Below are 23,215 nucleotides of genomic sequence, written 5' to 3'. Positions count from 1 at the left end.
ACCAGGGAAGCCCTGTATGCATTTTTTTAACAAATGATACTTGCAGAAATTTTTTATTTTTATATAGTTTTATGTAGTTTTTTAATAGTCATTTCTGGCTACCACATTTTGTGTCATACCAACAAAGGTTCTTCTTATTCCATGATTATAAAATAATTCTCCCTTTTTTTTCTATTATTTTTAAAGTTTTATGTTTCAGATTTATATCCTTTATCTAACTAGAATCCATCTGGAATTTATTTTGATAGAAGGTAGGAGGTAAGGATCCAACGGTTTTTTTTCCTTCCAAGATGCTACCCAGTGTGTTTAAAACTCCATCTTTTCTCTCTTGACTGCAAGTGTTATATACTAAATTCCCTTATATATTTGGGTTCATTTCTGGACTTCATAGTCGGTTTCATGGATCTGCCTACTCATCTGCCAGTACCACACTGTTTAGATTATTGTAGCACTATGATATGTTTTGATATGGTAGAGCTAGTTTCTCCTCATTATTTTTCTCTTACAGAACTTTTTGGCTATTCTTGTGGATTATATTCTTTTTCTGGCAGACTTATTTATATACAGTAGAACTTATTCCTTGTGATGTACATTTCTCTGGAGTTTGACAAATTCTTGAACTTGTGTATCCAGCAAGCACAGTCCATCACTCCAAAACTCCCTCATGTTGCTCTTTCGTAGTCAACTCCCCCAACACCCAACCCCTGGCTTCCACTAATTGATTTTCCACTCCTGTTATTTTGCCTTTTTTTGTGGATTTATCTTTCTATATTAATATTAGAATCAGTCTTTCTAGCCTTCCCTGAAATTGTATCTGTAGGTTGATATTGGCTGTGTGTTAAGTCAGGAGTTAACTTAGAATTGATATCTTGGTGTTGATTATTCTTATTAGGGATGTCAGTATAACTATCTATCTATTAATATAATATTTCTTTTTAGTTTTATAAAGTAGCTTATTTTTTTTTCATTTAGTATTCTATAAATGATGTCTTTTCATTATAAGGTTATCTAGTCCTTTATGCTAATTTTGTGCTTTTGTTACTGTATTCATCAATTCCAGAGAAACATAATATATATTTGTTAAAAAGTATTGACTCAGATGATTATGGAAGCTGAGAAGTTCTACAATCTGTCACCTGCAAGCTAGAGACCCAGGAAAGCTAGTGGTGTAGTGCAAAGGCCTGAGAGCAACAGAGTCCACAGCGTAGAGTCCGGTCCAGTCTGAAGGCCTAAGAACCAAGACTGCGAGGGCAGAGGAAGATCAGTGTCCCAGCCTTCACACAGTCAGGCGGAGAGGGGACTTAACCTTCCTCCACCTTTTCACCTGTTCAGGCCCTCAGTGACTGGACAATTGCCCACCCACGTTGGGAAGGGCCTTCTGCTTTACTTAGTCCAGCAGTGCCAATGCTAATCTCTTCCTGAAACACCCTCCAGACACAACCAGAAATGACGTTTAACCAGCTATTCGCACATCTCTTGACCTAGTCAAGTTGACATGTAAAATTAACCATCACAGCCACGTTACTAAATTCTCAATATTTTAAATGCATTTCTTGGGTTTTACTTGAAAATAATCACATCTATAAATGATGGGTAATTTTATTACCTCTTTTCTAATGTTTGTGCATTTAGTTTTCCGATTTCTTCTTTTGTCTGACTTCTTTTTCTTGCTAAGTTTGCCTGAGAGCTGCAGGGATGGGCATCTTTCCTCAACATCTTCACTCTGCATTTGATAGCCCTTCCTCATGTGTTGTGGGTTTGCGTTTCTAATTTCTTAGAAGTCAAAGTTTGCAATTTTTGTTTCATGTTCTTATTTCTTTTGGATGATTCTTAAGGAGAGAATGGAAAAGCTACTTTACTACACAAGCCTTGTAAACTCCTTAAAAAGACATTTTGATCAAAATCATTGAAATCCTTGTCTGGTAAATAGCTGGAAAGCTTCTTAGTTTTCCCATCCTCTTCTCCTGACTCATTTCTTCTGTTTCCAACTTACTATAAATAAATGCAACTTTTCATGTCAAATGTGCTCCAGCCCAAGCAGAAATGTCTTTAAAAGTTCTTGACCTCTAGCACCCCAGCGCTTGAGGACTGGACTGGACTTACTGACTCACTTCTAAAGAATGGAGTATGGAAAGGGGACAATAGTAGCTTTACAGCAAAGAAAGGTGGCAGACACTGCCTTAACCAAGTGATCATGGTAAACATCACCAGTGATAAGTCATGTCCACATCATGTTCTGATGTGATGAGAAGGGTACCTCTGTAGGTACACTTCTCTGTGGGTATAAAAGCCCACAATCCTAGTCTACCCAGTCTAATCGTGAGGAAAAAAATCAAACCCAAACTGAGGGCCACACTACAAAATACCTGATTATTATTCCTCAAAACGATTGGAGTTGTGAAAAACAGTTATGTGAGAGACTGTCACAGATCAGAGAAGACTAAGGAGGTATGACAACAGTATAATGGGTTTTCCTGGATTGGATCCTGCAACAGCAAAAGGACATTAGTGAAAAAGCTAGTGAAATCTAAATACTTTCTGGAGTTTTGTTAATGTACCAAGGATGATTTCTTAGCTTTGACCAATGTTCGGTGGTAATGTAGGATGCTAACAGTAGGGGTAACTGGGTGAAGGATAGATAGGAATACTTGCTAAGGGGAAATTTACTAATGCAATTGTAATCCTAAGCTATGAGTGTATTTTGATCATTTCTGTAACCTTAATTATTTACTTCATGAAGAGATATAAAAATTCATTTTCCTCACCTCATGGTTTTAGAAGAAAATGTATGTACTTAATGGAGGAATATTTGAAGAGAGGTCAAAGGATAAAGACCCAAAGGTTCAAAATTGTGAAACTTATGAGGAGAAATATTAAAAAAATAATTTCTTCTAAAGAAGAGAAGAAAAGGCTGAGGAGCTAGCTTTAAAAAAAAAAAAAAAAGAATTTTAAAGTTTCCAATTAAGATGCTGTAAGAAAATGAGGACTTTCTGGTTCTGAGTCTCAGTTCTAAGAATTCTTGTAGTAAAGAAACATGTTTAACACATTTTCTCAAACTTACTGGACTGTGGACCTTTTTCCTGTTAGAATTTTGGAAAATTCTATTCCATAGGTATGATTTTCAATGTTACCCTGGTATTTATACTCTGTTGACTATTTTATCACCAAAATAGGGTTTTCTCAACCAATTATTCTAGAAAATTTATTGTCATTGAATAATCAGGCTTTACTTAAAAATATCCTTACTGTTTAATAAAACAAAACCTAATTATTGAGATCCTTCTCTGTTTATCACACTGGTGGAGTATTGTGACTTTTGAAGTTTCTTGGCAAACAGGGGTCTATATTTTTTATTTTATTTTTTATTAAAAAATTTTTTATTGAAGTATAGTTGATTTACAATATTGTATAAATTTCAGGTGTACACAGCACAGCAATTCAGTTATACATATATATATATATATTTTTTTCAGATTCTTTTCCCTTATAGGTTGTTACAAAATATTGAGTATAGGTCCCTGTGCTCTATAGTAGGTCCTTGTTGGTTACCTATTTTATACATAGTAGTGTGTATATGTTAATCCCAGCCTTCTAATTTATTTCCCACTCCCCTTTCCTCTTTGGTAACCATAAGTTTGTTTTCTGTGTCTGTGAGTCTCTTTCTGGCAATAAGTGCATTTGTGTCTTTTTTTTTTTTTTTTTACATTCCACATAACGATATGATATTTGTCTTTCTCTGTCTGACTCACTTCACTTAGTATGATAATCTCTAGGTCCATCCATGTTGCTGCAAATGGCATTATTTCATTCTTATATTTTTTTATTTTTTACCTTAATAATTATCTATGTCACTTAAGCACAATAATTGAATGCCTATACACGCCACATTTATTTATTTTTTTGCTAAAATAAATGTATTTCCTCTGGTTTAGCCCAGTGATCTCCAAATATTTTTGTTATTCACTCCATTAGTTTAAAAAGAAATTAAGTGCATATATCAGATGTACGTACATTTGTTTATAAGTATGTAGTAATACATAACAGTTCAGTCTGGGTGGTGTTTTTTTTTTTTAATCCATGCTGACAAGCTTTGTCTTTTCAATAGTGTATTCATATCATTCACATTTAAAGTAATTATATAGTTTATATAGCTGTATTAATATCTACCGCGTTCGTTATAAAAAGTATACAAGAAAGCATCAGATAAAGATGAAATAAATTTTTTGTATATGTCCTGCAATTTGTGATAGCCTTGTACTAACTACTTAATATCTCAAAGCCCAGTATAAACTTTGTTCAAGTTTCATTAGTAACAAGTATTTGTCCCTCCATCTTTCAAATTAATAATTTATTTTTTTCTTCTCTGATTTGATTAGGGATAATAAAAAAGTTTCTATGTACTATGCACTAGTCTAAGTACTTTTTAATGCATTAACTAATTTAATCTTAACAACAACCATATGAGATAGGCGTTATGATTATGATAAAGAAATTGAGGCATAGAAACGTTAAGCCAAAGGTCACACCTTGTAAGGGAAAGCATTTGGACTCAAACCTAAGAGTTGTTATCTCTTACACTAGCACTGTCTATGTAGTAGCCACTAGCCACATGTGGCTATTTAAATTTAAATTATATCTGAAAAATAAAAATGTAGCTCCTCAGTTGCACTAGCTGCATTTCAACTGTTCAATAAGCGTATGTTAGTGACTACCATGTTGGACAGCGCCCGTCGAGAGAATTTCCATCATCGCAGTAAGTTGTATTGGACAGCACTGACTTACACGATCGGTCACCTTGTTTTTATCTTGCAACGTGGCTTTGGAAGAGCTCATGCTATGAAACAAGCATGGGCGTAGCTCTTTTTCAGTTTGTCTGTGCTTATATGATTGGTATTGTCTTCAATCCAGTGTGGTTTTTTTTTTTTTTTTGGTAGGAATCTTTGAAAGACAGTTGTCTACTTTGTTGTGTTTGGTTTAGTTAAACCCAGAGGATATAACCCATAAGTCCATTTAACTGGGCACATATAAACTGCAATATGTCAAAATACAGGAATGAGTGAGGATACCACTGTCCCCAACCCCTTGCTGCTGTGAAATACCTCACATATTGTCTGACATAGGATTCAAGTGAGAATCTCAATGTCATTTGTATGTAGATAGATCTATATAAGCAGATGTTCTAAATAGTCTTAGATCTCTTGCATGCTTCTTGGAGTACATAGGCACCCTACTTGTAAGGTCCCTACTGTAGATCTTTGACCTTACACTTTTGACCTGTTTATCCTTCTTCTTCAGTGCCTTGCTTTTTAAATCATTGTTCCTCTGGCCTCTGCTTTGCAAAAGAATAAGCAAACCTTAGGGCTTGAGACCAGCAGGACTTGCTCAGCAGGGGAACTGAAATCTTAACAGGACACAGATGTTTACTATGTGGGATACAGGGCCAGAAGGAGACAATAAATAAAAGGATAAAAATAAGAGTTCTTCAAAGTTGCTTTCTTTGATTCTTTTAAGAAAAATTGTGGTTGCTTCTTTGGCAAGATAAAAATCCTTTCTTCTTAACATTTCTTGCAAACACATTTTCCTCTTTTAGTGCCACTCTTTTTTTTTTTTTTGGTGGATAATTTTTTTTGAACTTCTTTTTAATTGAAGTGTAGTTAATGTACAATATTATATGTTACAGGTGTACAGTATAGTGATTCACAATTTTTAAAGGTTATACTCCATTTATAGTTATTATAGAATATTGCTTATTTTCCCTGTGTTGTACAATATATCCTTGTAACTTTTATACATAATAGTTTGTACCTCTTAATCCCCTACCTCTATGTTGCCTCTCCCCTCTTTCTGCTGATAACTACTAATTTGTTCTCTATGTCTGAGTCTTGTTTCTTTCTTTTTAATAAACTTAGTGTCACATTTTCTGTTTATTTACCATTTCACTAGAATTTCCTCCATGCAATCATTAAAAAAATGACATTTTAATTGAATTTATTTCATAATTGATAGGGCCTGATATTTGTTTTTTTAATGTGTATAAGACAATAAAATTGGGATAAATGTAATTCCTTGGCCAATACTTTTTTTTTTTTAATATTTATTTATTTATTTATTTATTTTTGGCTCTGTTGGGTCTTCGTTTCTGTGCGAGGGCTTTCTCTAGTTGCGGCAAGTGGGGGCCACTCTTCATCGCGGTGCGTGGGCCTCTCATTATCGCGGCCTCTCTTGTTGCAGAGCACAGGCTCCAGACGCGCAGCCTCAGTAGTTGTGGCTCACGGGCCTAGTTGCTTCGCGACACGTGGGATCTTCTGAGACCAGGGCTCGAACCCGTGTCCCCTGCATTGGCAGGCAGATTCTCAACCACTGCGCCACCAGAGAAGCCCTGCCAATACTTTTTTTTTTGGCTGTGTTGGGTCTTCGTTGCTGCCCGCAGGCTTTCTCTAGTTGGGACGAGCGGGGGCTACTCTTCGTTGCGGTGCGCGGGCTTCTCACTGCGATGGCTTCTCTTGTTGAGGCGCACGGGCTCTCGGTGTGTGGGCTTCAGTAGTTGCAGCATGCGGGCTCAGTAGTTGAGCTTTGCCAATACTTTTCAAACAGTTGTCTGTGTAGTGTTTTAAAGTGAAAGGTGACATGAAACTAGTAGACTTCATTACCTCTTGAGAATATGCTGTGCTTCTCAATGGGAGCACGATTAGGCAGCTGGGGTATGTTGTGAAGGACTGTCCCACGTGTTACTGGACATTTAACACTCTGGTCCCAGCCCGATAACAGGCCCAGTCATTGCAACAGTCAGAACTTTCTTACCTATCTTCAGATGCCTCCCCTGGAGTGGGTACTGCTCGGGTTGCGGACTGTCTGGCTATCGGTATTTTCTCCAGACTCTCACTACTGTCTCTCAGCTTAAGGGAGAGAATGTTACTAAAAACCTCTAGTTAAAATTGAATAAAAATTTCCATTCATAAAAAACAAAACAAAACAAAGCCTTATAATTTCTAACAATAGCTCTTACTCATTAAGCATCTACCATGAGCCTGGCACTGTGCTACATACCTTTCGTGCGTCTTCTTGTTTCATACTCATCGTAACATGTGACATGAGCGGCAGTATTCTCATTTTACAGATGGATGAGGAAACCGTTATTAAATGCATAATATGTGATTAAAATTTATCATCCAATATTTGTTAAGTACATTCTATGTACTAGGCACTGAGATAAATTCATGAACAAGATAGACACATTTTGCCCTCAATGAACTTGCCCTGAGTTTACACAGCTCAATAAGAAGCATGAAGACTTTAACCCAGATCTGTCATTTCTAAAACTGTCTCCTATTTCTACCACTACCTCCACCCCAATTGTCTTCCTGAAGAAGAATTTAGTCAGCCAGAGTAATTGTAACTGATGAACTATAAATCTATGTAGGTGACAAACAGCACTCGGCAGTAAACTCTCCATTCTTTCTCATACTTAGGGCTGCTGGGGTCCATGTGAACAGCCCTCTTGAGGGTAGTGCAGTGTACAGCTTGCATGGCTGTAAATGAGCAAGAGGCACCTCTGCCTGGAATACCTTCCCCTTTCCTATACAACGCTTTCCTGACTAAGGAAGTTGTACCTTGTATTGAGACGCCACTAAAATACCTCCTCTGACACACAGGTTTTTCATGTTCTAATCAACCAACCTTCCTCTCTCCCTCCCTTCCATCCATCCTTCCTTCCTTCCTTTCACTCGTGCATACGAGTATTTTTGCATGCCCACTACACTGTGATCATATTGTCAATAAGACAGACAGTCCTGGCCTCAAAGATCACACCTCTCAGAACTAGTCTTTCCACTCCCACCTTTCTCATCGTGTGTTTAACTCATATAGTGCTTGCATAGTTTATTAGGTGCTAGTGTGTCCTTCAGTACTTCACTATGATGGCATTTGTTTGGAACATTGATTAGAGTAACACTGATGGGCATTCACTGAAGTGACTTTCTTATTTTGATTGGCATGATAGCTGCAAGTTTGTATGCCAGTGTATAGGCTGATGTGCAGGGTTTGGTACAAAGGAGAATTGCATAAAATGTATTATTTCATTTTCTTACTTTCAAACATTGAGGAGTAGGCTCTGGAGGGCTTTGTTTTTTCAGCTAGTTGCCTATAGCAGATGTTCTGTGTAACATGCCCATGTTAGTTATTATGCATATAGTAGAGAGAGAGGAAAGGACTCAGCAAATGGGCTGGGTCAAAAAGTTCGAAAAAAATTTTTAATTTCTCAAGATAAACTTTTACCCCCAAAACATGTTCCTTGGCTATGTGAAGTCCTTCCCGTTTGATTATGAGTCACTGAGGGTGTAGGTCATGTCACTATCCTGTTTATGATGCTTATTCTCCCTTAACCATCTAGTATCACTGCAAGTCACTGTTGGAACTTCACATGGGCTCAGATTGTATTGAATTGACTATGAAAGCAGAAGGTGATTTCATCAGCCAGAGAGTGAATAATATTGTGGAGAGATCATGGTTCTGGAAAACAGGAGACCTGGATTTTATGTCCCAACTGGAATATCTAGTGTTGTGCCCTCAAATATATCACCCAACCTCACTGGGGCCAGTTTTCTTGAAAAATGAGAAGACTGGATAAGATTGGCTCAAAGTTTCCAAAATCCTGTGATTATTCTGTTACCACTCTACGGTAAATGCATAGGGAAATTTACACATTGGGTAAGAAATCTAGGTTGTAAAGTCCTTATTTCCATTTTTAAATATAAGCAGCCTTGATCAGTTTTATTTGAACTTTCTGAAAAGGACTTATATTTCCACTTCAGACTATCTGCATATACTAGGAGCATATGCCTAAGACATTTTGTAGTTAGATACGTGAACACGAAAGTTTTCAATTGACTGTAAACTATTTTTTCTTGTCTTTTTGGAGAGACTCATCTTTTTCCCAAGACCAGCTCCCAATGATGCTCATCAACTGCTATGATTCGTTTTTAGCACTTTTACAGACTCCACAGTCATCAAGCTCACACCAAGTCAGTAGGTATCATTGAATGCCTGCTGAGTGAGAGATTCCATGGAGAATATAAAGCCCCTGCCTTCAAGGTGGCTAGGTTCTAGTAGCAGAGTTAAAATAAATACATAAGTAGCAGTAATAGGAACTTGAACCTGGAGTCTCAGCTTCAACTATTGAGATATAGATAGATCTTCCTCGATTTATTATGGGCTATGTCCCAATAAACCCATCATTAAGTTGAAAATATTGTAAGTAGAAAATGAATTTAACCTACTAAACTTCATAGCCCAGCCACCTTAAACATGCTCAGAACACTTATATTAGCCTACAGTTGGGCAAAATCATCTAACACAAGCCTATTTTATAATAAAGTATTGAATAGCTCATATAATTTATTAAATACTGAACTGAAAGTGAAAAACAGAATGTTTGGGTCCAGAATGGTTGTAAACGTATGGGTTCTTTACCCTCGTGGTCACATGTCTGAGCTGGGGCTCCCTACTGCTGCCCAGTATCACAAGAGTATCACACTGCATATCACTAGCCCAAGAAAAGATCACAATTCAAAAATCGAAGTACAATTTCTACTGACCACATATGACTTGTGCACCATAATAAAGTAAAAAAATCATAGAGTGAACCATTGAAAGTTGGGGACCTTCAGTACTTTAAGGCAGGCCATGAAGGGAGTAGGGGAAGCCTTGCCAAGTTCTCCTCTCCAATTACAGATATGCTCTAAAAATTCCTGGTGAAGATTTTTAATTGCATACTTTCTAAAACTCTTGGGCCCTGCCTGTAATCCTATACCAGAGAGCCCTCTTACCCTTGAAATCCAGTGTCCGGGAAGTCTATCCAGGACTGAGAGAACAATGCCAGGACAGATCCTATGACTCTTCACTGTTAATCTGTGCATATCAAGTAAAAAAAATAGGATGAGGGAGTGCAATTTTAATAAAACTCATTCCTTTTACTTGGAGGATAAGTATGTCCATCCTAGTTGTTTGTGTTAAAAAGTCCTTTTCTGAAATGATGATGACAGTGGTAGGTGGTTTGTTGGTTGGCTGGTAGATTGTTATGATTGTCATTTTAATGTTCCTACTTGGCAAGGTCAAAGTTGATAATCCTTGAATTCCCCAAGTGTAGTAACCACTGCTGTCAGTGCTATGCAGACGTAGCTTATGTCTCCGCGGAACTTATCTTCTGCTCTTTCACCCTATCTGAGGAAGTAAAGCCAGTAATACTCTGCTCATTTTATGGCTGAACAAACAGAGTTGGAACCATGTGTTCTACATTTTCTATTAATGTAATACAGGCTTGTCCTGGCATTGATTAAAAATCTGCTCTCCAGACACCTCTGTACATAGTCATTATATGCATAGAGTTATATATGAGGTCACCAGACCTCACATGTCCCTTACACCTTGCAAATATGGGACCAAGTCCTTTCATGCGGTAGGGAGACATCATTCTCTAAATATTGTGGTTTTAATTAGTAATGGTAAGGTTTTTTTTAACTGAAAAATGGAGATGTCTATTTTCCTGGCGAAAACTTCTAACATCTTTTGAATATCTTGCTTTGAGGGGACACTTCACACATCAGGTTTTGATTCTCATGCAGTTGTTTTCCATTCCAGGAGGAGCCAACTATTATCCTAAAAGGTCAGTATTTGGTTTCCATGCTTAATCAAGCAATCGAGCTTCATGATAATTTTTCTATTAAATACAGAGGTTTTTTTTTGTTGTTGTTAAAACAGATGTCCTTCTGCTGCATCTTAGGTGATTGCCTGGTGTTTCAGAAGACTTAACGCAAGAGCTGGCTACTTCTTCACTGCTTTTTCCAATTATTCCTGCAAGGGCTCCAGCTGAGGCATGCCTTAGCATGTCTATAAGGGGGGAAAAAATGTGAATCTTAAGTAGAGTACAAAAGGTAATTCAGGAGCAATGGAACGGGTTAAAGACCTCTACCCAGTTGTCCTAGTGACTCTTTACATTGTTACTGCTTAGGCTTTGGAGTCCACAAGGCTGCCTTTGAACCTCGCCTCTGTGATGTAAAACACTGGTTAGGTGCTCACCCAGTCATATTCGTTCTCTCCTCTTGCTTACAGAACCTTAATTTTGTGTGCGTGAAAATGTGTCTCCTACTTATTTTCTTTTCAAGCTTCACTTCAGCTCGAGGGGCCGTATATGACAGAGTCCTGGCCATCTGCTGGGGTTCTGTCACAGCTTTCCTGATAAAAAGAGGACCCTTATGGCTCATACCCTCTTCTGCTCTCTTTCTGCCTTAAACATTGACGTGATGTCTAGAACTGCAGCAGCTATCATGTGCTCCTGCAGAAAACGCTGAAAGAGTCACAGATACCAGCCCCCTGACACTGTTGAAAAGCTAAACCAACATCTGCATTCACCATATTCCAGATTGTCAATCATGTAGAAGAATAAACCGTTATTTGTTTAAGCCATGATGTTCATATAGTCCTTTGCTTGAAGTTGAATACATTCCTAACTGCTACAGGAAGTACCATTCTTATCTCAGAGGAAACTGAGGCCCAGATATGTTAAATAATTTGTCTGCTTTACATAGCTAGTCATTGATGGAACTGGAATTCAGACCCCACAAGGCTGAATTTAGAGCCTGAGCTCTTAACCACTTACCTTATGGTTTGGGGAGGAATGAAATGAAATTACTTATATAAAGCATTTTAGCTTAGCATGGTGCCCAGCTTGTAGTACATGCTCATTAAAGTGTTAAGACCTTTCCCCAAACCACAGATCCTTGTTAACGCTTAACAACATAATCCTCAGGTTTAGATTTTGATGAAGTTATTTTCCATTCAGAGAGGAGTCAGCTTTTATCCTACAAGGTCAGTATTTTGTTTCCACGCTTAACTGAACAATCTAGTTTCATGACTATAGTAGATGCTCAGTAAGTTTGTTGAATGAGTGAGTGAATAATTCTCTTTAAGAAAATTCTCAAGTACCACGTTTAGGAGGTTACTGTATACATTTTTGGTATCAGTATAGTACAAAAGTTCAGTGAAAGTTCTAGAAACTAGTCTGCCTGGGTTCAAATCCAGCCTCCACCACTGACTGATGAGCTGTGTGACCTTAGGTAAATCACTTAATCTCTCTGTGCCTTAGTTGCTTTATCTATAAGAAAGGGATAATAATAATCCAAATTGCCTCATAGTAATGTTGTTAGAATTAATTGAAATAATACAATTAAAACAATTTTTGTAAAGCCCTGGTATATGCACTCAACAGATGTTAGCTTTTACAACTATCAATTATTTTTATTAATCTATATGTGCCCTGCCAAAAGTGGCTCCAATTAATTAAGCCATGTTGAAAACAAGATTCTCCTGTAGTAGATGCAGGAATTTAAGTGTGGATTCATGGTGACTTACCCACATTCAAATATAATAGGATCAGAATAAAAACTTGGGAGTCTTAGCTTGGTAGCCAGTTCCTACATGCTTGCTTTCTTTAGTAAAATATAAATTCACTTTAAGTCTTGGTATTTGCCTTTTAACACTAAAAAGAAAAAAAAAGTGTACTTTTAACTTGACAAATTATAAAATGTCATTCCCACTTGGTTCCCTCTCCCCATTTCTGTTTTCAGATTTGCATATAAGTTTATTTGAGAGGAGTCAAGTCAACTTGATCAGGAAAAAATAGCATCTACCTTACTAGCAATTATCATTACAACTTAAAAATGAAACAGTCAACAACAATGACAACAAAAACTGGCAATTATAATGTTAGCTTACAGAATTCTATTTTTAAAAAGGGGCTAAAACTTCTGGAAAGGTATGAAGAGATCTACAGACCCATTCTTTAGTGAAACAACCATAGCTGGTGAAAATGATAAAAAAACACAACCATTTAAAGTCTCTGGAGGGACTTCCCTGGTGGCACAGTGGTTAAGAATCCGCCTGCCAATGCAGCGGACACGGGTTCGAGCCCTGGTCCGGGAAGATCCCACATGCCGCGGAGCAACTAAGCCCGTGTGCCACAACTACTGAGCCTGCGCTCTAGAGCCCGTGAGCCACAACTCCTGAAGCCCGCACGCCCAGAGCCCGTGCTCCGCAACACGAGAAGCCACCTCAATGAGAAGCCCGCGCACCACAACGAAGAGTAGCCCCAGCTCGCCACAACTAGAGAAAGCTCGTGCGCAGCAATGAAGATCCAATGCAGCCAAAAATAAATAAATAAATTTATTTTTTTTAAAGTCTCTGGAAATTGTCCTAGGAGCGTATAGCAAATGGGGAAATATTTATTTGGCAAAATCTATCAAATATGTAAGACTAGTGAGAATCAGTGGCACTTGAACCATGATGCTCTCCCTCACTCTCTCTCCCCACTAGCTGAGCTTGAAGAAAACTCTAGTCTAGGCTGGTGTGGCCCAAAAGACAGAATTCCCATTCCCTCAGTTCCCATTCAAGGGATGCAGTATTTTACCAGGAGGAACAGGCCAACAACATTTCTAATCCCATCCAACTTCACGTCACAGAGGCTAAGTTCCTGGTGAGTGCATCCACAAATTTGGCTACCTCTGTTCCCCAACCTTTCCTCCCCACTCCCTCCCCCACAGAGTAAAGGGTGGAAGCTTACCCTAAACATGGCAGTAGGAGAATAATGCAGCACCAATTATTGCCACCCCAGCTAACTCATAGGATGAAGAGTCCATGCCAGAAGAGGCAAGCTGAGAAGGCCAGTGGCTACTACCCTTCCCCAGATCTCTGCTCGTAAAGCAGACGTGTCACTCCAAGAGAAGCAGGCCATAGTCACTGTCTAGCACCTGGAACAGTGGTTCAGAGATTTTGCCCAGGGGGGAAGATGCAGCCAACAAGAACAAAGAGCTCTGAGCCTGTCCCTGAAAAGAGTTGACTTTATTTGAAACAGAGTGAGGGGAGTTCAAGCCTAAGGGCATTCTCTAAAACAGTGGAGGCTTGGTGGTAAGAAATTAAGAGAGGCTGGTAGCTCTGAGAGCATCAAGTTAAACCATAGGCCAGCTAGTTTGTTAGAGAGAATCAGGAAAAGAGACAGCTTCTAAGAGCCTTCCTGATCTGAGAAAAAAAAGCCTCAAAGACTCACCTCAAGCCACCCATGTCTGAATTTAATTGGATAAAACTGAGGGGCAGCTTATGTCCCAGGGCATTGTCAAAAAGAATAGGACAATCTCATGTAATTAGTGGAGCCTAACAGCCAAGTGTGGTACAAAAGAGACAGACAACTAAACAGAGGGATCAGAGGAAAAGACGGTCAAAGAGAGCCCTGCTAAAACCATTGTCATCCCAGGATGCCTGTGTTCATGCCAAGGCTTCACATTATGGGGGGTGGGAAAGGAGAATTAGATTTCATTAAAACAGTATAGCCAAGCCACTAGACAAATAAACAAGTGCACGCACATGCACACACAAGAAGCGCTAGAAGGAGAGGAGAAAAATCAGTATCCAGAATTGTTGCTATATGTTACCTAAAATGTCCCATTAAAAAAAAAAAAAAAAAGACAAGACATGGAAAGAAACAGGAAAGTATGACCTATACATAGAAGAAAAGCAGTCAATATAAACTGTGAGGGGGCTAGATCTCAAATTTAATAGACAAAGCCTTCTAAGCAGCCATTATAAATATATTCAAAGAACTAAAGAAACTATACTTAAGGAGTAAAGGAAGGTATGATGACAATATCTCATCAAACAAAGAATATCAATAAAGAGAAAGAAATTATAAAAAAGAAGCAAATGGAAACTCTGGAGTTGAAAGTATAACTGAAATGAAAAATTCACTAGAGGGACCAAAAAGTTTGAGAGAATCAGTGAAGTGGAAGTTAGATTGATAGAGATTTTGCAATCCAAAGGACAGAAAACAAAAAGGATGACGGAAAAGGAACAGAGCCTCAGAGAAATGTGCAACACCATTATGCATAAACATGCACATAATGGGAGTACCAGAAGAAGAGGAGAGAGGGAACAGAAAATAACATCACAAGAAATAATGGCTAGGGGGCTTCCCTGGTGGCGCAGTGGTTGAGAATCTTCCTGCCAAGGCAGGGGACACGGGTTCGAGCCCTGGTCTGGGAAGATCCCACATGCCGTGGAGCGGCTGGGCCCGTGAGCCCCAATTACTGAGCTTGCGCGTCTGGAGCCTGTGCTCCGCAACAAGAGAGGCCGCGATAGTGAGAGGCCAGCGCACCGCAATGAAGAGTGGTCCCCGCTTGCCACAACTAGAGAAAGCCCTCGCACAGAAATGAAGACCCAACACAACCATAAAAAAAAAAAAAAAGAGATAATGGCTAGAAACAACACCCCAAATTTGATGGAAGTCAATCTACATATCTCAGAAATTCAATAAATTGTAAGCAGGATAAACACAAAGAGATCCACAAAGAGACACATCACAGTAAAAATGTTGAAATACAAAGACAAAGAGAAAATTCTGAAAGCAGCAGGGGAAAAAGGACTCATCACATATAAAGGAATCCCACTAAGACTAATATCTGACTTCTCAGAAACAATGGAGGCAAGAAGGCAGTGGAATGACATATTTGGAGTGTTGAAGAGAAAAACTATCAACCAGTAATCTTACATTCACCAAAGCTATATTTCACAAATGAAGGCAAATAAAGTCAGTTCTCGATAAAAGCTGAGAGATTTTGTCACTAGCAGACCCACCTTACTAGAAATAATAAAGGGAGTTCTTAAGGCTGAAAGCAAGTGACTGCAGATGGTAATATAAACCCTCATGAAAAAACAACACTGGTAAAAGTAATTGTGTAATTATAAAAGACAATATAAATGCATAGTTCCTCTCCTTCTACTCTTAACTGATTTAAAAAGCAATTGTTGGGCCTAAAACATGTAGAAATGTAATACATCTAACATAATAGCACAATGAAAGTAGGTGAGAATAAAGCTGTATTGAAGTAAGGGAATGACACCAGATCATAATTTGAATCCACAGGAGAAAAATGAAGAGAACCAGAAGTGGTATATAAAAATGTTACTATATCAAACTCTATAAATAATACTTTCTTTCATTTCTCTGTTTCTTTAATAGACATAAGATTATATTATGCCACATTTTAAACAATATATTGTTGGTTTTGTAATATATATAGATGTAATATGTATAACAACAGTAGCACAAAAAAGGGGAATAGGAAATAGATATGTGTAAGAGTAATGTTTCTATATCTCATTGAAATTAAGTTAATATAAATCTAACCTAGGTTTTTATAAGTTAAGATGTATATGGTAAACCCTAGAGCAACCACTAAGAAAATAACTCATAAAAATATAGAGAAAACAATTAAAGGAAATAAAATGTTACACTTAAGGCAAAAGAAAGCCATAAAGGAGGAATAAAGAAGGAAAAAAAGACACGAGACATATAGAAAACACAAAGTAAAATGGCAGATGTACATCCAACTATATCAATAACAAAACTAAATGTGAATGCATTAAACAATCCAATCAAAAGGCAGAGATGTCAAACTGTATTAAAAAATAAAAAACAAGATCCAACTATATACTGCCTATAGGAGACACAGTTTAGGTTCAAAGATAGAAATGGGTTGAAAGTAAAAAGATGGATAAAAATATATCCTGCAAAGGATAAAAAAGCTGTAGTCAATTTAAAAAGCTGAGTGGCTATACAAATATTAGGCAAAAAAGATCTTAAAACAAAAGTCTCTGTTATTAGAGATAGAGAGGGACATTTTATAATGATAATGGGCTCAATCCCTCAGGAAGGTATAACAGTTATAACTATATATTTACCTAACAACAGAGCTCCAAGATACATGAAGCAAAAATGGAGAACTGAAGGGAGAAACAGACAATTCAATGGTAATAGCTGGAGATGTAAATATCCACTTTCAATAATGCATGGAGCCACTAGGCAAAAGATCAGGAAGTAAATAAAAGACTTGAGCAATGCTATAAACCATCTAGATCTAATGGCCATCCTTGGAATACTCCACTCAACAAAAGCAGAATACATGTTCTTCTCAAGTGCACATGGAACATTTTCCAGGATAGACCATACGTTCAACCATGAAACAGTCACAGTAAATTTGTAAGGATGGAATTCATACAATGTTTTCTGAACACAGTGAAGTAAAATTAGAAATCAATAGACACAAAGAAATTTGGAAAAATCACAAATAGGTGGAAATTAACAAACTCCTATATAACCAAAATTTAGAAAATACTGTGAGATGAATGAAAATGGAGGCTCACATACCAAAACTTATGGGATACAGCTAAACATTGCTTAGGGGAAAATTTATATCTGTAAATGTCTACGTAAAAAAGAAGAAAGATCTCATATCAATAATCTCACCTTCTAAACCCAAATCAAGCATAAGGAAAGAAATAGTAAAGACTGGAGCATCAATAAATGAAGTGGAAAATAGAAAAACAATAGGGAAAATCAACAAAATTAAAAGTTGGTTCTTTGAAAACATCAACAAATTTAACAAGTCTTTAGCTAGATTGACCAAGGGGGAAAAAACTCAGATTACTAAAATAAGATATAAAGAGGAGATATTACTACCAAGATTCCAGAAATGAAAAGGATTGTGAACATTGAAAACATCATGCAAAATGAAAGAGGCCATTTAAATTAAATGTCCAGAATAGGCAAATCTATATATATAAAGAAAGTTGATTAGTGGTTGCCTAGGGCTGGATTGGGAAGTGGGGGAGATGAGTCACTTAATGGGTGCAGGGTTTCCTTTGTAGTAATGAAAATATTCAGAACTGATGGTGATGATGGTTGCACAATTCTGAACATACTAAAAACTATTGAATCTTACTCTTTAAATGGGTGAAGTATATGGTATATGAATATATTTCAATAAAGCCACTATTAAAAGGGGAGGGGTGATAAGAGAAACATGCTTGTCAGATGCCAAAGACAATTATAAGGAAGAGCTAGAGAAGGCTTTGTCAGTAGGTGGGATCATAAAGTAGGAGAGGAAGAAGGTTGGTAGTATGCAGGGTGGGAGGCTTTTGTTAGAGAAGACTTGGAATTGGAAATTTCACAAGTATGCATGCAAAGAGAGTTGAGGAGTGGGAGGGAGGATCATGGATGTTAGGGATTTGAGGAAATGAAAATATTCTCCTACAGTACTTGCAAATGACACCTGCTTGAAATGCTTTAAGTTGCATGTTTTTCTCTTTGCAAACTGGAAAAATTTATATTTGATTTAATATCTACTTATGTTCCAGAAGACAAACTTATTTTTTGATGCTGAAACACAGCCAGTTGGAATAATTGGTTGCTTAGGCTCTGTGTTTGCACCAGACCTTGCTTTTCACCTCAAGGAGAGAAACTTCTAGAAATTACTGACCTCAAACCATTTTCATGCAAAAATGAACCAAATTAAAAAAAAAATCCTTTGTTGCAATATGAGTTTTACAATGATAAATTAAGCCTTGTCTGTCAAAGTATATTCCTATGATTTGATCTTTGTTAAGATGTATTTAAAAGTAAAGGCATTAGCCTGCTATTTGGGGATGATTTTGCTTTAAAAACCTTTCAGCAATTCCATTTTTGAGAATTTTATTCTAATTGAGTCAGCTAAACAGTGATTGTGCTATAATTAATTAATTTAGTATTGTAGTTTCCACTTCCATATTTGACTGATATGTTCCAAAGGAAATGCAAGAGTAATTTAAACCCTTCATCATGAGGTGGTGATAAAAAAAATGGTAGGTATGTATTTACAACACCAGGTTTAATATAATCATTACTATATGCTGAGTAGTGAGGTTAAGTGCTGGAGGTATGAAGTTATGAAGGTAAATGAGATAGAATAGTCCCTTCTCTGCAAGGAAATTTTCATCTCAAGGGACAGGTTGTCCTAGAAACAAGTAATTTCAATACAATGTGGGAAATATTAATGTTGCATGGCAGCCAAGGTGCCCTGTGACAAAGATGAGGGCACTAGGCAGGCAGAGGTGGGCAGGGATAGTGGAAAAGACAGCTTGGTCAGGTGGAGATTTTCAAAGGAGGCAAAATTTCAAAAATATGTGTTTGAGGCAGAAACATACACACTTTCCTTTTCACATCAGAAATTAATCTTTATTAAATAGCAAGTAACATATTAAAACAATTTTTAAAGAAATCATGCCAGAGATGCACAGTTCTCTCAGGAATTTCTTTTTTTTTTTTTTTTTTTTACTGTAAATCTTATTTTTATTTTTTAAATTAATTTTTATTGGAGTATAGTTTACAATGTTTTGTTAGTTTCTGCTGTACATCAAAGTGAATCAGTTATACATATACATATATCCACTCTTTTTTAGATTCCATTCCCATATAGGTCATTACGGAGTATTAAATAGAGTTCCCTGTGCTATATACAGAACGTTCTTATTAGTTATCTATTTTACATACAGTAGTGTGTATATGGAAGGTACACCATCAGCTTTCCTGGGTCTCCAGATCTTGGACTTCTCAGCCTCCATAACCACATGTGCCAGTTCCTTAGAATGGTCTCTTTTTGGCATGGGAAGGAGCAGTAAGAAGGCCAAGAGGTTTAGAGCAGTGGTTCTCAAACATTTTGGTCCAGGACCCTGTTGTGCTCCTAAAAATTACTGAGGATCCCCAAGAACTTTGCTTATATGGATTCTAGCTATATTTGTCATATTAGAAGTTAAAATTGAGGAAATTTAAAAATACTTACTGATCCATTTAAAATTATAATAATAAACATAACACATGTTAATATAAGTAATATTTTTATAAAAAATAACTATATTTTCCAAAACAAAAAATTTTAATGAGAACGGTAGCATTGTTCTGCATTTTTTGCAAATCTCTTCAGTGTCTGGCTTGCTAGAGGACAGCTGAATTCTCGTAGCTGCTTCTGCATCCAATTAGTTGTAGTGTGTTGTTTTGGTTTTAGTATATGAAAAAAATCTGGCCTCACCCAGATACGTGGTTGGAAGATGGAAGGTATTATAATAGCCTTTTCAGATATTTGTGGTTATTCTCCTTTGATACTGCATCAAAACTCAACAAGTGATAGTCTTTCACAGGGTAGTTGCAAAGTGGGATCTGAAACCGTATCAACAAAGTATTTGTTCTCTGAGGACATAGACATGAGAAAATAGACATGAAAACAACATCTTAGCATTAGGATAAAAGAAATCTTGACCTCCAGACCCCAAAAAGGGTGTCAGGATCTACGTTTTGAGAACCATTGCTTTAGAGCATAGTAATTGAGGAAATAATGGGTGAAGGTGTCCTCAGAGAGTCCATGTAGGAACTTGCAGGTTGTGATGAGGACTTGGAAATTTATTCTGAGTAAAATATGAAGTCATCGTAGGGTCTTGAGCAGAGAAGTAAGTTGGTCTCACATCTCAGAAGTTCACTCTCTGTGTTTGTGGAGAACAGACTACAGAGGACGAGGGTGAAGCAGAGAGGTCAGCTAGGAGGCAGTTGCAATCAGTCATCCAGGTGAGAGATGACGGTGGCTTGGACACAGAGGACATCTTGGAATATCTCTGGAACAACAGAAATGGAAGCCTATCTTTACCTAATGTCATTTTGCCACTGTGTGAAAGTTGATTAAATGAATTTAAGCAGAAGCCTCTATTTTCCTTTGTGCTGCTTCTGATCATCTACAAAGGCTCTTGATGTCTCGAGGAATCAAAGTGTGTCAGAGCATAAAAGAACCTTGGGGAGCATCTTTGTCAGTGATTTCTAAATTATTCTCTAAGGAGTCACAGGATCTCTATGCAGATACCATGTCAGTAATTACAGAAATTAAAGGAAACCAGTAGGGTAGCACTAGGCTCCCCCATCTCTGCTTCAGCCTGAGCAACTTCACTTTTATCTGTTTTATGAATAGAGTCTTTAAAAGTCTTTTGTCCCGGGAGAGCATCCTGTGGCTAACAAGCGTCTGCGCGTCAGTTTGGGCCCTCTGCTGAGTCGAGGTGCGGCCTCAGAGTTCTTCTCAACGAAGTGTTCCACTCATCTACGAGTAACAGGCCAGAATTGGCACTTTAGATGGATAGTGTTTGCCATTCCTCACGTAAGTCCAAACTTGGTGTCTTATCACACAGCCATCAGTAAATTTCAATGCCTCTCACTGACTTTACTAGTTTCTACTTTACACCCACCCTACTCTCATGGCTGTGTAACTGTCATCCATATAGAGATCACAGAATGGTCAAGCTGAAAAAATATTTATAGAGTGTTTAGGGGTTGAAAACTCAAATGCCTTCAGAGGACAAGTGGACAGCAGGCAAAGAGTAGAGACCAAGTGGGAAGATGGGCCCAGAAGTGTGGATGTCTTGACTAAAAGGCAGTCAAATTCAGAATTTTAAAAAATTCCGGGGCTTCCCTGGTGGCGCAGTGGTTGAGAATCCGCCTGCCAATGCAGGGGACACGGGTTCGAGTCCTGGTCTGGGAAGATCCCACATGCCGCGGAGCAACTGGGCCCGTGAGCCACAATTGCTGAGCCTGCGCGTCTGGAGCCTGTGCTCTGCAATAAGAGAGGCCGCGATAATGAGAGGCCCGCGCACCGTGATGAAAAGTGGCCCCCACTTGCCGCAACTAGAGAAAGCCCTCGCACAGAAACGAAGACCCAACACAGACATACATAAATAAATAAATAATAAAATAAATAAATAAATAAACCCAAAGTTTAAAAAAAAAAAAAAATTCCGGCAAACAATGACAATAAGTCAACAAAACAAATAAAAACATTCCACAATGCCTTATGGGCTTTTTTTCCCCCTCTGGAATTCTGGAATCTCGAATTGGTTCAACTTGCTCGTTTTTCAGAGGAGTCTTTTTTTTTTTTTTTTTATGAATTTATTTTATTTTATTTATTTATTTTTGGCTGCGTTGGGTCTTCGTTGCTGCGTGCGTGCTTTCTCTAGTTGCGGCGAGCAGGGGCTACTCTTCATTGTGGTGCATGGACTTCTCATTGCGGTGGCTTCTCTTGTTGTGGAGCACGGGCTTTAGGCGCATGGACTTCAGTAGTTGTGGCACGTGGGCTCAGTAGTTGTGGCACGTGGGTTCCAGAGCGCAGGCTCAGTAGTTGTTGCGCACGGGCTTAGTTGCTCCGCGACATGTGGGATCTTCCCGGACCAGGGCTCGAACCCGTGTCCCCTGCATTGTCAGGTGGATTCTTAACCCCTGCACCACCAGGGAAGTCCCTCGGAGGAGTCTTATAAAGGTGCCATGACATGAGTGATTGTGTAGTTTGGGGACTTAGAGCTTGGATTTTAGAGTCAGACTGACCTGGTTTGTATCCTAGGACCACTGTTGGCTAGACGTGTGACCCTGGAAATAATGACTTCCATAAGCCTTCACTTCCTCATCCTCACAACCACAGGAAGCACATGGTCCAGGGCCAGGCACACTAAGTGCTCAGTAGAGTCCCACACAACTAGTCTCGTGCAAAGCTGGAAGATTCCCCATCATCCTGAGATTTTACTTTGAGGAAGTCTATGATTGACTTCTGGTCTCTGAGTGCGCATGCGCACATGCGTGTGTGGACATGGCTGCTAAGACATAGCAAACAAGAGGATTGGAAAAAGAGGAGACCTGGGCAAGGGGACGAATTAAGGGATAGTTTGTGGCACGACGCAAGCTTCTCTCAGCCTGATGTTGTTTCTCGGGAGCATCTGTTTTGCCTTAAGCATGGGGTCCCTTTAGGGGATGTTTTTAAAGGAAGTTGATCTTTTCCTCAGGTTTTTCCCAGCTCTGCCATGTGGTTCCGCAGAGGCCAGTGGCATCCAGAGTTTGTGCACAGGCAACACTGCCTCCTGGGAGCACCAATTTACTGAGAATGAATATGGACTGCTGAATGGTTGTCAGGAGGGAACAATTTTCCGTCACTTCAAATCTAGAACAGATGCCCTGGAATTAAAAAGTCATCCTGTCTCTGGTTGAATAGAGAATGAAGTTTGCAAATGCGGTTTTAGGCATGTTGCTTGGATGGGCTTTATGTTGCAGTATACCCTTCTCTAGAGTGTTAAACACTTTATGAATATCTGTTGGCTCTTTGGGTACAGTATGGTTTTGATTAAATTAGATTCACATTTCTGGAGAAATGTCCCTGACATATCCATGTAGTGTAGGTTTTCGGTACTTAAAAAGAAATGCTTTTATAGAGGGTCCACTCCATCAATTCAGGACCTTGAGACTTGCAAGTTAATTTCTTGTAATTAAATAATTTATAATGTG

At 38.2% G+C, this 23,215-nt stretch overlaps 1 long non-coding RNA gene across 1 annotated transcript; it reads right to left on the bottom strand.

Moving 5' to 3' along the window:
- Positions 1–491: 491 nt before the first annotated feature.
- On the bottom strand, positions 492–21,349 carry LOC309646701. Its single transcript, XR_014255541.1, has 2 exons — positions 15,305–21,349; positions 492–15,010 (listed from the first exon to the last, which is right to left on the bottom strand). It is a non-coding gene; the product is annotated as an uncharacterized lncRNA (long non-coding RNA).
- Positions 21,350–23,215: the final 1,866 nt, after the last annotated feature.

This window comes from Balaenoptera physalus, assembly GCF_965194825.1.
Source record: "Balaenoptera physalus genome assembly, chromosome: 17".
Classification (NCBI taxonomy): domain Eukaryota; kingdom Metazoa; phylum Chordata; class Mammalia; order Artiodactyla; family Balaenopteridae; genus Balaenoptera; species Balaenoptera physalus.
The sequence above is the reverse complement of the archived record's forward strand: the minus strand, read 5'-3'. Positions and strand labels throughout refer to the sequence as shown.